Source organism: Lytechinus variegatus, chromosome 17 (genome assembly GCF_018143015.1).
Source record: "Lytechinus variegatus isolate NC3 chromosome 17, Lvar_3.0, whole genome shotgun sequence".
NCBI lineage: Eukaryota > Metazoa > Echinodermata > Echinoidea > Temnopleuroida > Toxopneustidae > Lytechinus > Lytechinus variegatus.
The window spans coordinates 7768256-7781667 of NC_054756.1; positions in this window are offsets into that span (position 1 = coordinate 7768256).

The following is a 13412-nucleotide window of genomic DNA, read 5'->3' on the forward strand; positions in this document are numbered from 1 at the left end:
TATGTGCATTGACATATCTTGCTCTCCGTTCTTGCATTAACCAAAGAAGTGATTTAGGGACCAAATTCAACCTCGTCTCATATATACACTTTGACATGATGAGTTGATTGTTGGGTCACAGAGTCAAAGGTTTCAAAGTACGTTATATACTTGAATTTATCTTTCTTGCTATAAATGCAAATTGCATCGAGACTGATTAGAAATAGAGGAGATATGTTATGAGTTTCATCCGCCAAAGTGCAGTTTGTTTCTTGCCATGTCAGCAACTGGTCATGCACATTTATACTTGGAGAGAAGATGATGTTTTTTGTATAAATGTTTTAACTGTACCTTATTTGTTTTATGCATTTTTTTGGTAATGTTTTAAGTATATTTTGTATTAAGGGGGTCTTGCATTCTGAAGGCTTCTTCAGAAATGGTGGAATACATCTTTTTTTCATATGCACTCTCTTTATAGAAATAAATTGTATTTGAGAATTGTTTTTGACATGCCTAGTTGGTCGGGTGCTTTGTAGTAACCTGAGAGGTTTATTTCCTTAGTCTCCAATCAGTTGGTCTGCTTGTCAGATTGTCTAAAACTACGAGGGTAAAACCCATAGGCCTGTATTCTGAAGTCAGGTTTAACTTAAACTCAGGTCTAAAGTTGTGGTTTAAGTATGGATAGCCAATTGTTACATAAATCACTACTTAGAGATATCATATTTCAGCTCATTTGGCTATCAAATAATTCTTAATTGTCCAGGAAGTACATGTACATGTATAGATATATGATTGTCTTCACCATTGAAGAATCAGGAAAGAGCACAGTAAATATAAGAAACATACAACTTAATAGAAATTATGACACTTTCAGCTTCCCATAATTTTAGCACAGAGTTAGACCATGGTCTAAGTTAAACCTGACTTCAGAATACGGGCCATATGGTCTTTCAATTTGGTCTTATTGCCATTTGGTCTAATACCCACTAAGCTCATTCCTCATTTGGTCTTATGCCCAGTTGCTCTAATTTCCACTTCTACTACTCGAATTGTTTTTTACTTTGTCAAATGAAAAGTAGGCTCATAAAACCATATCTAACCATATAGCTGGAATGGTGTTAGACCAGGTGGTATATTAGAGGCAATGGCCTGTATTCTGAAGTCGGGTCTAACTTAGACCACAGTCTTACTTTCTGCTAAAATTATGGGGGCTAAAAGTTCAAAATTCTGTTTATACTGTATATTTTGTTTGTCTACAAATTTGTTTCCTTTTGCTTTCATAGCAAGGAAAAATGCTTCGAAATACTTCAGTTATCATTCCCAGACAATTGTGAAGAATTTGGGTGTCATATTAGTTTATAAATTGGATGTGTACTGTGAGGGATTTGTGCCCCAATTGGCTCTCCATAGTTTCTGTTTGTGGTAACTCCCGTAGGAACTCGGCAGGGCAGCATTTTTTTGCTGGTAAACGCCAAGCTGGTATATAACCAATTACCTTGGAAACATTTTACGTCTAGGTTAATCAGCCATAGTGGCTGACGTAATAAATGACAGATATCACTCTTGGGCCTTTTTATCAAAGTGGAGACAATGGCAGAGTTGGGATTCAAACTCACAACCTTGCGATTATGAGTCCAATGCTCTAGCCACTGGACCACACGACCCGTGATTAAACCTCAACTTTAAACTAGAATACGTGCCTATGGGTATAGCCTAACTAATTTTACATAATGATAAATTGGCTTCATATGAATTAGACTGTATAAAATGGTTAGCTCTGAGACTAGCCCATATGGGATGAGACAAAGCTGGTGTAGACCAAGTGATAATCTACTATTTTTTCACCAGAGTACACATGGTTCTACCTCTTGTGTTATTGTGACCAAATTATAGGTTTACGATTATTTTTTTTTCTAATGTGTTGTGCAAGTTCATGCAGCTGACTTTCTTTTGTGGACTGTATTGGTAATTTTGCTATTTTCTCTCTTAAGGCCTCCGCACACCTTACGACCCGACTGGTCAATAGCAGGTACTCCTTGCAAACAAATTTTGGCCAAGTAACATGAAAAAAATACAATCAACTGTATAATGAAATGTAACATAATGTTTATGCAGAAGAAAAGCTGCAATCATAAATGTTGATTGTATCTCTGTATGTTGCACGCCTTGTACTAAACTGCCACATCAAACATTGCATGGTATACCTTATGGGAGTAAATATTAATGTGCACCTGTTTTTTTGAAATCATTTTGAATTCCATTTTCATGTTGATGTGTTTGGTATGAAATAAAAGAAGTTTTATTTCTTGTATTTCATCAAGATTTTCATAACGATCCATGTGCCAAAGATAGTTAAAGGGGAAGTTCACCCTGAAGAAAACTTTGTTGTAAAAATAGCAGAAAAAATAGTAAAAAATATTGGTGAAGGTTTGAGGAAAATCTGTTAAAGAATAAGAAAGTTATTAGAGTTCAAAGTTTTGGATTTGTGACGTCATAAACGAGCAGCTGCCCCATGTGTTATGTAATATAAAATGCATGGATTTCAAATTTTATATGGTTGCTGATGACTTAATTTTGTTTTCTATTCATGATGGGGTGTGAAGTGATTTGTCTATTGATATACGAAAGGTACAGTAAAAACCATTTTCAATTTTCTGAGAAAATGACATTTTATTGATTTTTTACCATTCGCTATGTAGGAATGCTGCTCGCATATGACGTCACAAATCAAATAATTGAAATTCTAATAACTTTTTAATTATTTGATGATTTTTTCTCAAACCTTCGTCAATATTTTTTATTATTTTTTCTGCTATTTTTACAATAAACTTTTTGTCAGGGTGAACTTCCCCTTTAAGTAGTAGTGTAGTTATGTTGTTCATTATCATATATAATCATAAATATGTATTTTATTTCTGTTTTCAGTAAAAATAACAGTAACATTAACAAAAATCCATCCCATACTCTCTTTTTGTTAATTATTTTTAAATTTTTTTAGGTAATGCTTTTTAAATTTTTTTTGTGATGATGATGAGCAACATCGTTCAAGATCACTTACAAAGAGTTGGGATTAATCCGATCAACCGCAACTATGGAAAGCCAGCAAAGTCAACATATAAAATGCAGGTTTGTTCAAACAAATTTCTAGATATGAATGTGTATCCATAAATTCATTGATTTCTTGACAATTTGGTGTGTTTTCCTTTGTTTACAAAGGACATTTTGCAAATTTCCTGTAGAAAAAAAAAATATGACACTGATGGATGTCCATTGAGTTAAGAATGATTGGATCAATCGTAACTCTTTGTAAGATGGGGCCCAGGAATCCCACTATAAATGGACAATCAAAGCAACTGTCTGAGCAACTCCCATGCATCCCCCATTTTATGTCCAGTATGAAGTATGAGAAATATCGATGTAAAGATGATTTGTTCACAAATTTTCGGCATTACTCCTATGTGTTTAAGATTGCTATGCTTGATCTGTAATGAAAATCATAGGTCAGAAAAAATTGGAACCAGTGGGTTTTGAACCTGCCATCTCCTGCTTTCAGGGCAGATGTAAAGATGTTTCTGATTATTTTTTTTGGGAAAAAGTTGGGGCTCTACCTTTTGGTAAGGGGTCTAACAATTAACCCTTCTAACCCTGTTGTCAAGTACAATGAAATATTTGATCCAAAGTTGTGATGTTTTCATTTTAAACCATTGTGTATATCCGTGTAAAGATGATAGGCTGAATTTTATAATGAAGGCGCGTCGTGGTCTAGTGGTTCTGACTCTCGCCTTTCAGACAGAGGGTCGTTGGTTCGAATCCTAGCCGTGGTGTGTTTTTCTTAAGCAAGAAATTTATCCATACTGTGCTGCACTCGACCCAGGTGAGGTAAATGGGTACCAGCAGGAAATAATACCTCAAGCTGTTTGCGCCTGAATCGGTAGCCTAGCTTAGCCGGGTAATAATAATAGCAGGGCACACTGGGAGAGCAGTTTGCGGAACTGAAGTGGCTACCCTGGGTAAATATAACATTATTATTATTATTATTATTGTTATAATTAGGCAGTGTTAGATAAAATGACCTTTATAGTTTTCCTTCTTCCAAATTCACATGTCACTTGGCTGTCGGAACCTCATATCTTACCGGTAATCTTAGAGTTAAGTGGCAACCTTCTTTTGATTTGAAAGATCTCTCTACAAGAATTAAGGAGACTGTTCAGAAGATCCTTGTGTGAGGTTGCGACCATTGCCATATGTCTAAAATACAACCTTTTCTGTGCTGCTCTATGTTATAGAGATTAGGTTTCGACATATTTGAAGGGGAAGTTCACCCTGACGAGTGGATTCCAGTAAAAACATGAAATAAAAGAAATATATATATTGGTGAAGGTTCGTTGAAAATCAATAAAAGAATATGATAATTATGAACTTTTAATGTGGAATTATTAATGTAGTACGCTAGCAGATACCCCATATATCATATGATATGAATTCCATAAATTACATTTTTTTTAAAGGAATATGACCAAAAAAAATACTTTGTTAATACAAGGGGTTTATACCTATGAAATAATATTTCTGATATATCCTCTGCACTGATCAATCACTGTTATTTTATTTTTATTTTTTTTATAGGAAATTGCATTGTCGGGAATGTAAATCCCATACAGGGCCCATGGAACAAGTTTTTAATAGGGGGTGTTGGTTGGAATTGGAAAAGCCCCCCCCCCAAAAAAAAAAAAAAATAGAAATAAAATAAAAATAAATAAAAAAGTATTACTACAAAATGAAGGTGATTTTGGTACAGGAAAAAATTTGAAAAGAAAAAAACCCCACTGTTTTCATTATAGAATGAATGAGATTTTTGTTAAATTTCTGCTATTAAGTGTACCTACCTGATTCCCAGGGGTGCTGTGCGGGTGCTGTGTATGGCGAATAACACACGCTGCACCGAAGGCAGAGGTTACTCCTAGGGCCATGATCACATGACAAATGAAGTAGCTGATTGTGACATCACAAAATAAAAATTTTAAAAAATAAAAACTCGCTTATTCTATTATGGATATTCATCAAACGTTCTTCACCAATAATTTTCTGAAAAATAATATACTTTTCTTATTCAGGATGACCTTCCCCTTGAATACTCTGGTTGATTCCAGGCTATACTACTTTGCTGCTGTTCTATTTAGGAATTTATTAAAATATATCAATATGCAGATATTTTTTTCATTAAGTATGTAGCAATTACATTGATATCAGAAAGGGTATTTAAAAACCTTATTTGTGTCATATTGACAGAGAACAAGATTCTTAGTAAGTCCACCCTGACGAAAAGTTTGATTTGATAAATGCAGAAAACTTAACAATAAACATGAAATTTTGTTGGTAATCAACTACCCAAAATATCAGAGTTAAAGATTTTTATTTTTTAAGTTTTGATGTTACTGACATGTGAGCAGCTTATTCACAAATAATTATGAATTTCTTATTTACCCTTCATAATGTTAGTAGACTGAAAATATCTGAATTCCCTTTTTGGTCAGGTGCTAATTGGGTACCGGTAAGAAACAACCGTTATGGTTTCTTTAGTAAGTGTGCGCCTTGCTTGAAATGCTATCAATCCAGTGACCGGGTAATAATTGTGAATCGCTTTAGGCAGTTGTAGATTGATGAAGCGCTATATAAATGCAAATTATTATTGGTCATTCATGAAAAATGACTGGTGATATATTGAATGCACAGCATAGATCTCTTTAAAATTTGTGCAATAATATCATTTTATGAAATTTTTGTCACATGGAAAAAAAATGGGGGACCTGCTCACCACTGACGTCACAAAATCGTAAATTCAGCAATCTGTATCTCTAGTTGATGTATTTTCACCAAACATTTGTGAATGCTTCTTTTATACTTCTGATTTATCAAATCCAATTTAACGTGAGAGTGAACTTTCCCTTTAAAATGTAAAAAGAAACAATAACAGTGGGATTGTGTGGTCCTCCACGTACTATTTTTTTTTACTTAGAATAATGGTGCTGCACTAATGGAGACGATTTTCATTATTCCATTTGTATTTGGATCTGTATTGATCAGGGGATATCTTGAAATCGTGTGATAATGCTGTACATGATGTAAGTGTATTTTTTAATGTCACTTGACAGTATTCATATTTTTTTGTTTGTTATTTTGTAAAGTTAGAATTTGTAATAAAATATTATATTACAGATCATGAAAAAGAATAAAATCTTCTCCCTTATTTTTATTGGCATGGTAATTAATGGATAATAAATTTATTTGGTTTGCAGAGAAATGAATCAAATAATAATATATTATTAAGTGGAAAGAGATGACAAAGAATGGGATATGATTAAAAGAATGTTTTTGAAGGAGAGGGAGAGGGATATAGAAGAGAGGGGGGGGGGGGATTAAGAGCGGTTTATTAGTGAATCATTAAAGGGCAAGTCCACACCAAGAAAAACTAGATTTGAATAAAAAGAGAAAAATTTAACAAGCATGACACTGAAAATTTCATCAAAATCTGATGTAAAATAAGAAAGATATGACATTTTAAAGTTTTGCTTCATTTCACAAAACAGTTATGCAAATCTCGGCCGGTATGCAAATGAGAGAACTGATGACGATCACTCACTATTTCTTTTGTATTTTATTATATGAAATATTTTGATTTTTTTCGTCATTGTATTGTGAAATGAAGTTTCATTCCTCCCTGAACACGTGGAGTTCCATTATTCTACCTTTTTGTGCTTCAGTCAAATTGGTCCTTATCATCAAATTCGTAAAACTTGAAATATTGTATAATTCAAACAAAAACAAAAGAAATAGTGAGTGACATCATCGACTCTCTCATTTGGATGTAACTGGCTCGTTCATATAACTATTTTGTTAAAAATAAGTGAAACTTTGAAATGTCATAACTTTCTTATAAATTTTCCGCATTGTGCTTGTCTGATTTTGTCTATTGATTTAAATGGGGTCCGACCACTTGACCGAAGGTCCGCGAGACCGAGGGTCCGCGAGACCGAGGGCCCGCGAGACCGAAGGCCCGCGAGACCGAGGGTCCGCGAAACCGAGGGCCCGCGAGACCGAGGGCCCGCGAGACCGAAGGCCCGCGAGACCGACTTTTTTTTCCTTCATCAGGTGATGATTTGTTTAAAGGGCCTCGTTGCAGCGGCGTATGCCTGTTTTTTTTTTTGGGGGGGGGTAGAGCCAAAACATTTCCCGGTAGTGGGCTGTAGTGAGCACGCGAATCGTGCGAAACACTTATACTGAAAGGGCTCTCTTATAGGGGGGGTGTGTCACATTGTGTTTTATGTGAACTTGACTTATTAATCTACTCAGGCTGTTTGACCACCCAAGAATTAAACTATAAGATAGGATTGTACATTTCAATCAAAATGAATTTATTATATATATCCATACTGCCATTATCCAGGCTCACATGCTGACAAAACATAAAAAATCAATAAACTTGTATCAACAAGTTTTTGGAACAATCTGTCTTAAATTAATATAATCTAAATAAAGTATTGTGACCTGCTATTCCTATTCAAAGAGCATAAACTCTGTTTATGAAAACAATTATCTAGTATACCGACTTCATAATATTGAGAAAGTTCAGTTTCTCGAGTCTTCACTCATCACGTCAGACGTCGAATGCTTCAATGTCCAAGTTGATCATACGATGCTGAAGAAATGGATGAGCTGTGCGAACGGAAGACGATATGGGATGAACTTGCGAATGTGATGAACTTGTCAAAATAGAAGAAACCGGATAACCTAGATCTCGGGACTTTCCCGTGAATAACGTAGCAATCGTAGAACGTCGTAAGACGTGGATAAATCATCGATGAAAACGGCCGTCTGGAAGAGAACACGCAAGGATTAACAGCCTACAGTTCATATCATTTCTGTTGTTCAAATAGTTTAAAATAAAGTAAATGCTGAGTACATTCAAGCAGGTCATTAAACTTCTATACTTGCTTTTGAGTACCTAATAGCAGAGTCTTAACTTCGAACAAGTGAAATGTTTATTCTAATAAAGTGTCATATAAAAATCTCCACTCTCCTTAGTTAATCAGTGTTTAAACAAAACCTTCAACATTGTAATAACTACACCAATTGTCTTGATAAATGACAAAATAGCTTTAAGTTTTAAGTATTGGATAGCTAAGCCACTTCCTAAAACAATCCTTTCATGACATGTGTAAGACATATAAATATATCATGAATTTCCTAATAAAGTGTATGACAAAGGTATATATTTATATAAAATATCCAATATCTGTACATGTATGTATATCTTGTCTTCGAATAGCATAATTATCCTTCTACATGTTCAATTGTGATACCAATTAACATCAGTTTTTAACTATAATCATCAAAGCTTTACATAATGATATGGTAAAATAAAACATTAACTTACAGTCTGGACCTTGAATTCCAACCAGTGTACCAAGCACTGCTGGCTTACATGCCACTCCAAATAACAAAGGCGTGGCACCAAAGTGCTGGCTTTCCCAGCCAAGGAGCTGCTGAAAGGTGCTGCTGCACCCTATGCTTGCTTATCTGCAGTCTGCTGAACATTTGCTTGCATAGCCCTATGCAGTGCACACACACAATAGCTATCAAACACAGTGAGGGGTTGCCTACTCTAGCAGTTAGGTTTGGTCTATTCATAAACAAATTAAAGAGTTACTCAACCAAATAGGCTCTTCCACTAGCTAATAAAGGGGAGTTTGAATAAGCTTCTGACAGGGTGTTTCCGATACTTACAGTAGAAACTTACGTTGCCTAATTTTACTGACACTACTTAATCATTACCTCTACTCATTTAAAGGTTAAGTCCACCTCAGAACAATGTTGATTTGAATCAATAGAGAAAAATCAGACAAGCACAATGCTGAAGATTTCATCAAAATCGGATGTAAAATAAGAAAGTTATGACATTTCAAAGTTTCGCTTATTTTTAACAAAATAGTTATATGAACGAGCCAGTTGCATCCAAATGAGAGAGTTGATGATGTCACTCATTATTTCTTTTGTTTTTTATTGTTTGAATTATACAATATTTCAATTTTTACGAATTTGACGATTAGGACCTCCTTGCCTGAAGCACAAAATGTTAAAATAATGGAATTCCACGTGTTCAGGGAGGAATGAAACTTCATTTCACATGACAATGACGAGAAAATAAAAATATTTCATATTTCAAACAATAAAAAATAAAAGAAATAGTGAGTGAATGACGTCATCGACTCTCATTTGGATGTAGCTGGCTCGTTCATATAACTGTTTTTGTGAAATGAAGTGAAATTTTGAAATGTCATAACTTTCTTATTTTACATCCGATTTTGATGAAATTTTCAGTGTTATACTTGTTGAATTTTTCTCTTTTTATTCAAATCAAGTTTTTGTTGGGGTGGACTTGTCCTTTAACGTTTATTTTTATGGTAATTCTGCTTCATGATCTTGTGCATTTAATGTTTAACAAGAAAACTGGAAATATTATGGAAATACATACACCTGGAACATTGAACATTCATGCTTATTTCCCTAGAATACGGTGAATACATAATGAAAAAAGTTCGTCATGCAGCCATAGGCGGCGGAAGCGGGGTGGACGGGGGGACGTGTCCCCCCCCCTAAATTTTAGGTGGGGGGACGGTCCCCCCCTAAATTTTTGTTTGATAACCTTTTTTTTTTTTGCTTGTCAAATTTTTTCCCTGCGTCCCCCCCAAATTCACGTGGACCCCCCTGAAACGTGTGTTGTCCCCCCCTAAAATTTAGGTTGATGACCTTTTTTTTTTTTTTTTTTGCTTGTCAAATTTTTTTTACATGTGTCCATACGAAAATTTCAGGTGGACACCCCCTAATTTTTTTGGCTTCCGCCGCCAATGCATGCAGCTGGCAGAAAAGGGGGCAGAAAGCGAAGGGAAGCATGCGCGAGCTCCAATTTCAATTTTTCTGTCTGGCAGAAGGGCGTTAGCTTGAGCGCTCTCTATGTGAATTGTACAGTGTGAGCGGGAGTTAACGCCCTTCTGGCAGACTCACGACGAAATTAACATTCATGATATGTACAATCCCACTTGACCAATGGCATGCACCTGAGAACGGGCACATCTTTCATTTTATCTTTCATTTTATCTTCTGACAAACTGGCTCAAGAATTAGACGCATGTGTCAAAGCCGGGATTGGGAGGGGCTCGTTCTAGTTGCTCATGGCCATATCACAAAATCAAAGTAAATGTGGCATCTATATATCTTGGCGTTGTTGAAGGAAGCAATGTCAGAGACGAGCAACAACAAATGTTTTCCAAGTTGAGGATGGGGCTCGTCCACATAGGATGAGGGTAAGTATTCTGTATAAAGTTCCATTAAAAGATAACATGCAGTGGCGTACCGTGGGTCACGGCATTGGGGGGGCACCAGCAAAAATTTCGGGTCACTTAGGGAGCGCGCGAAGCGCGCTCAGTTGACAGGTATACTGACCTAATAGAGATATTTTAAGGGCATGCAGTGCCATCAAACGAATATGTATCTCACCGATTAAATAATGCGAGTGCAAAGCGCGAGCTGAAAATTTTTGATATTGAGGGCTAAAAATTGACATTATAAGGAAATTGTTTTGTAATCATGATACTTAACTGTCTCGTTAAACAAACAATGCGAGCGCGAAGCGCGAGCTAAAATTTTTGTACATACTGACCCTAAACAAGGAAATTTTAAGGATTATATTTTAGAATCCATTAAGAGTATAAATATCTCACCATAGTCATCTAATGCTAGTGCCATCCTTTGCTGATTTTGTTAGAATTACATCTAAACACAGTCATGAAGCACCTTTTGTAGTCATGTAATCATGATTATCATACGTATCTTACTAATCAAATACTGCAAGCGCAAAAGCGCGAGCTGAACATTTAGGAAATATAGACCTAAAGAGGGGCATTCTAAGGGTTGTTTGTAGGAATTCTCTAAGACCCTACGTATTTAAATAACCAAATGATGCGAGCTCGAAGCGCGAGCTGAAATTTTTGTATATATTGACCTCAAAACATGGATATTTTAAGGACTATAGTTACGAATCCATTAAGTCAGAGTATACATATCTCACCATAGTCATCTAATGCGAGTGCCAAGCGCTTGCTGATTTTGTTAGAATTACATCTAAACACATGGAGCACTTTTTGAAGTCATTGTAATCATGATTATCATACGCATCTCACTAATGAAATACTGCAAGCGCGAAGCGCGAGCTGAAAATCTAGGAAATTCAGACATGAAGAGGGGCATTCCAAGGCTTGTTTGTAGGAATTCACTAAGACCCCACGTATTTCACTAACCAAATGATGCGAGCGCGAAGCGCGAGCTAAAATTTTTTGATATTCAGATCAGAAAAATTGACATTTTAAGGACTGATTTTAGGAGTTCATGAAGAGCAGAAATCTCACCAATCCACTAATGCGAACGTTAGCACGGACAGGAAATGTTTTATATTAAGACCTTAAAATAGGTCAATAACTTTCAGTAGTCATGAAAAAGAAGAATATATCACTACTTAAAACAATAATTACTCTAATTGCGAGGAAATATATTATTTTGTTGTATATTGATTTGAAAACGGGAGGCTTTAGTACAGCAGTTTTATATGTCTCGTTAAAAAGTCTATGCGAGCACCAGAAACAATGAAGACACAATTAAGCAAATAATGTTTCATAAAGTTGTGAAAAATGCTTCTTATGTTATATAACATAATATAACACTATGATAAACAACAATTTCTTCTTTCCCCCATTACGTTTATCTTCCTTTTTCCCTCTTTTACTCCTTTTCCCCTTTTTTTTTGGCCATCCGATTGGGGGGCACGTGCCCCCCCCATGCCCCCCGTAGTTACGCCACTGATAACATGCCACATGGCCTCAGTCCCCCACCTTTCTGGGTAATCCCACAGATGATGACAGATCGACGTGATATACAAGAACTAAAAGATGCAGATCGATTGCGTCATTACATAGCCAGAGGGGTCGGGGTATCCCCCCAAGAAAAAAAACACACATTAATTCTTCAACCGGGCTGGAGACAACAAAAAATACAACACAAAACAAAAGCAAACAAAGTGAGAGCAAGCGGGGAAGGGATTGTCGATGTTTCGAAAGGGTGGGTGAGCAGAGCGGGGATGGCCGCACCCTATCGAGAGAAGCCCCCCCCCCCCCTCCCACCCCTTCTCCAGTTATCGCGACAGGATGGCTTGAGAGCGGGGAGAACATTCCATGCTAAGACTCCCCAAAAGCATGAAAAGTAACACTACACATGGCACTTTTTCTATATATTTTATTGGAGTTTTTGAATAGTTTGCCCCAGAGTATTCAAGAACACGGTTTTCATTTCGTAAAAGATATGAAAACTCTCTTGATTAATGAAGTTGATGATTGACATGAGTTTGGGGGAAAAAATAAAAAGAAAGTTGTTTTAGTAGAGTAGATACATTGCACTTTGATCCTTTTGGGGAAACCATTCTCGACTAGCACTTTTGCTAACTTTTGGTTCTCCCTTAAACAGCATTTCTTTTGGTGCAAAATCACCCAAACCATTAATAATTTATGTTCATGCATACGATCAATTTTTATGGTGATTTGCTTCTTGTCAGGTGAAACTGCATCAAGACTCTTGTATTATATGCTGATATCATGGGGTATCACATTGTGTTCTTATATAGACTATGCTTATGTTATGAACTGCATTTATATAATTCATGTTATACAAACACATTCTTGTAAATATGTATTATACATAATATATTCATTCATGTAAATATGTTAATGTTAATAAACTCAACTCAAGATAAATTAATAAACACCTATTCATGGGAACTAGGGAGGGGACTTGTCTCGAAAGGGTGTGTTGAGTACACCGGCGTAAATCCACTTTGAGGAGTGGGGGATGATCGAGTTTTATCCTCCCCCCCATAGGCGGATCCAGGCGGCTCCCCCTCCTATTGGCGGAGCAAAAAAAGAAAAAAAAGAAAAGAGTAGGAAGACGAGTGAATAAAATAAGAGGAGAGGAAGACTTGAAAAAAAAAAAATTCGCTCGCGATTCGCGCTCGCATTGCCTGTCAGGCGATTCACATATCTTGTTCAACATGGAGCTTAAATATCAAGTTTGGAAGTCAATATACAAAACATATTTCTCCTTGGAAATCGAACTTTCATTAATTTGTGTGATTTACAAATTGATGACTAAAAAGTGCTCTGCTGTAAAAATGTCAGTTTTATTGTCTAAATATTCACATTTTTTGCTCGCGCTGCGCGCTTGCGAAATTGATTTATCAGGTACCTATTATTTTCATGTATTCCCTAAAGTTTTCAAAATATCCTTTTTCAGGTCTGATTGTCAAAACATATCAGCTAGCGCTGCCATGCTTG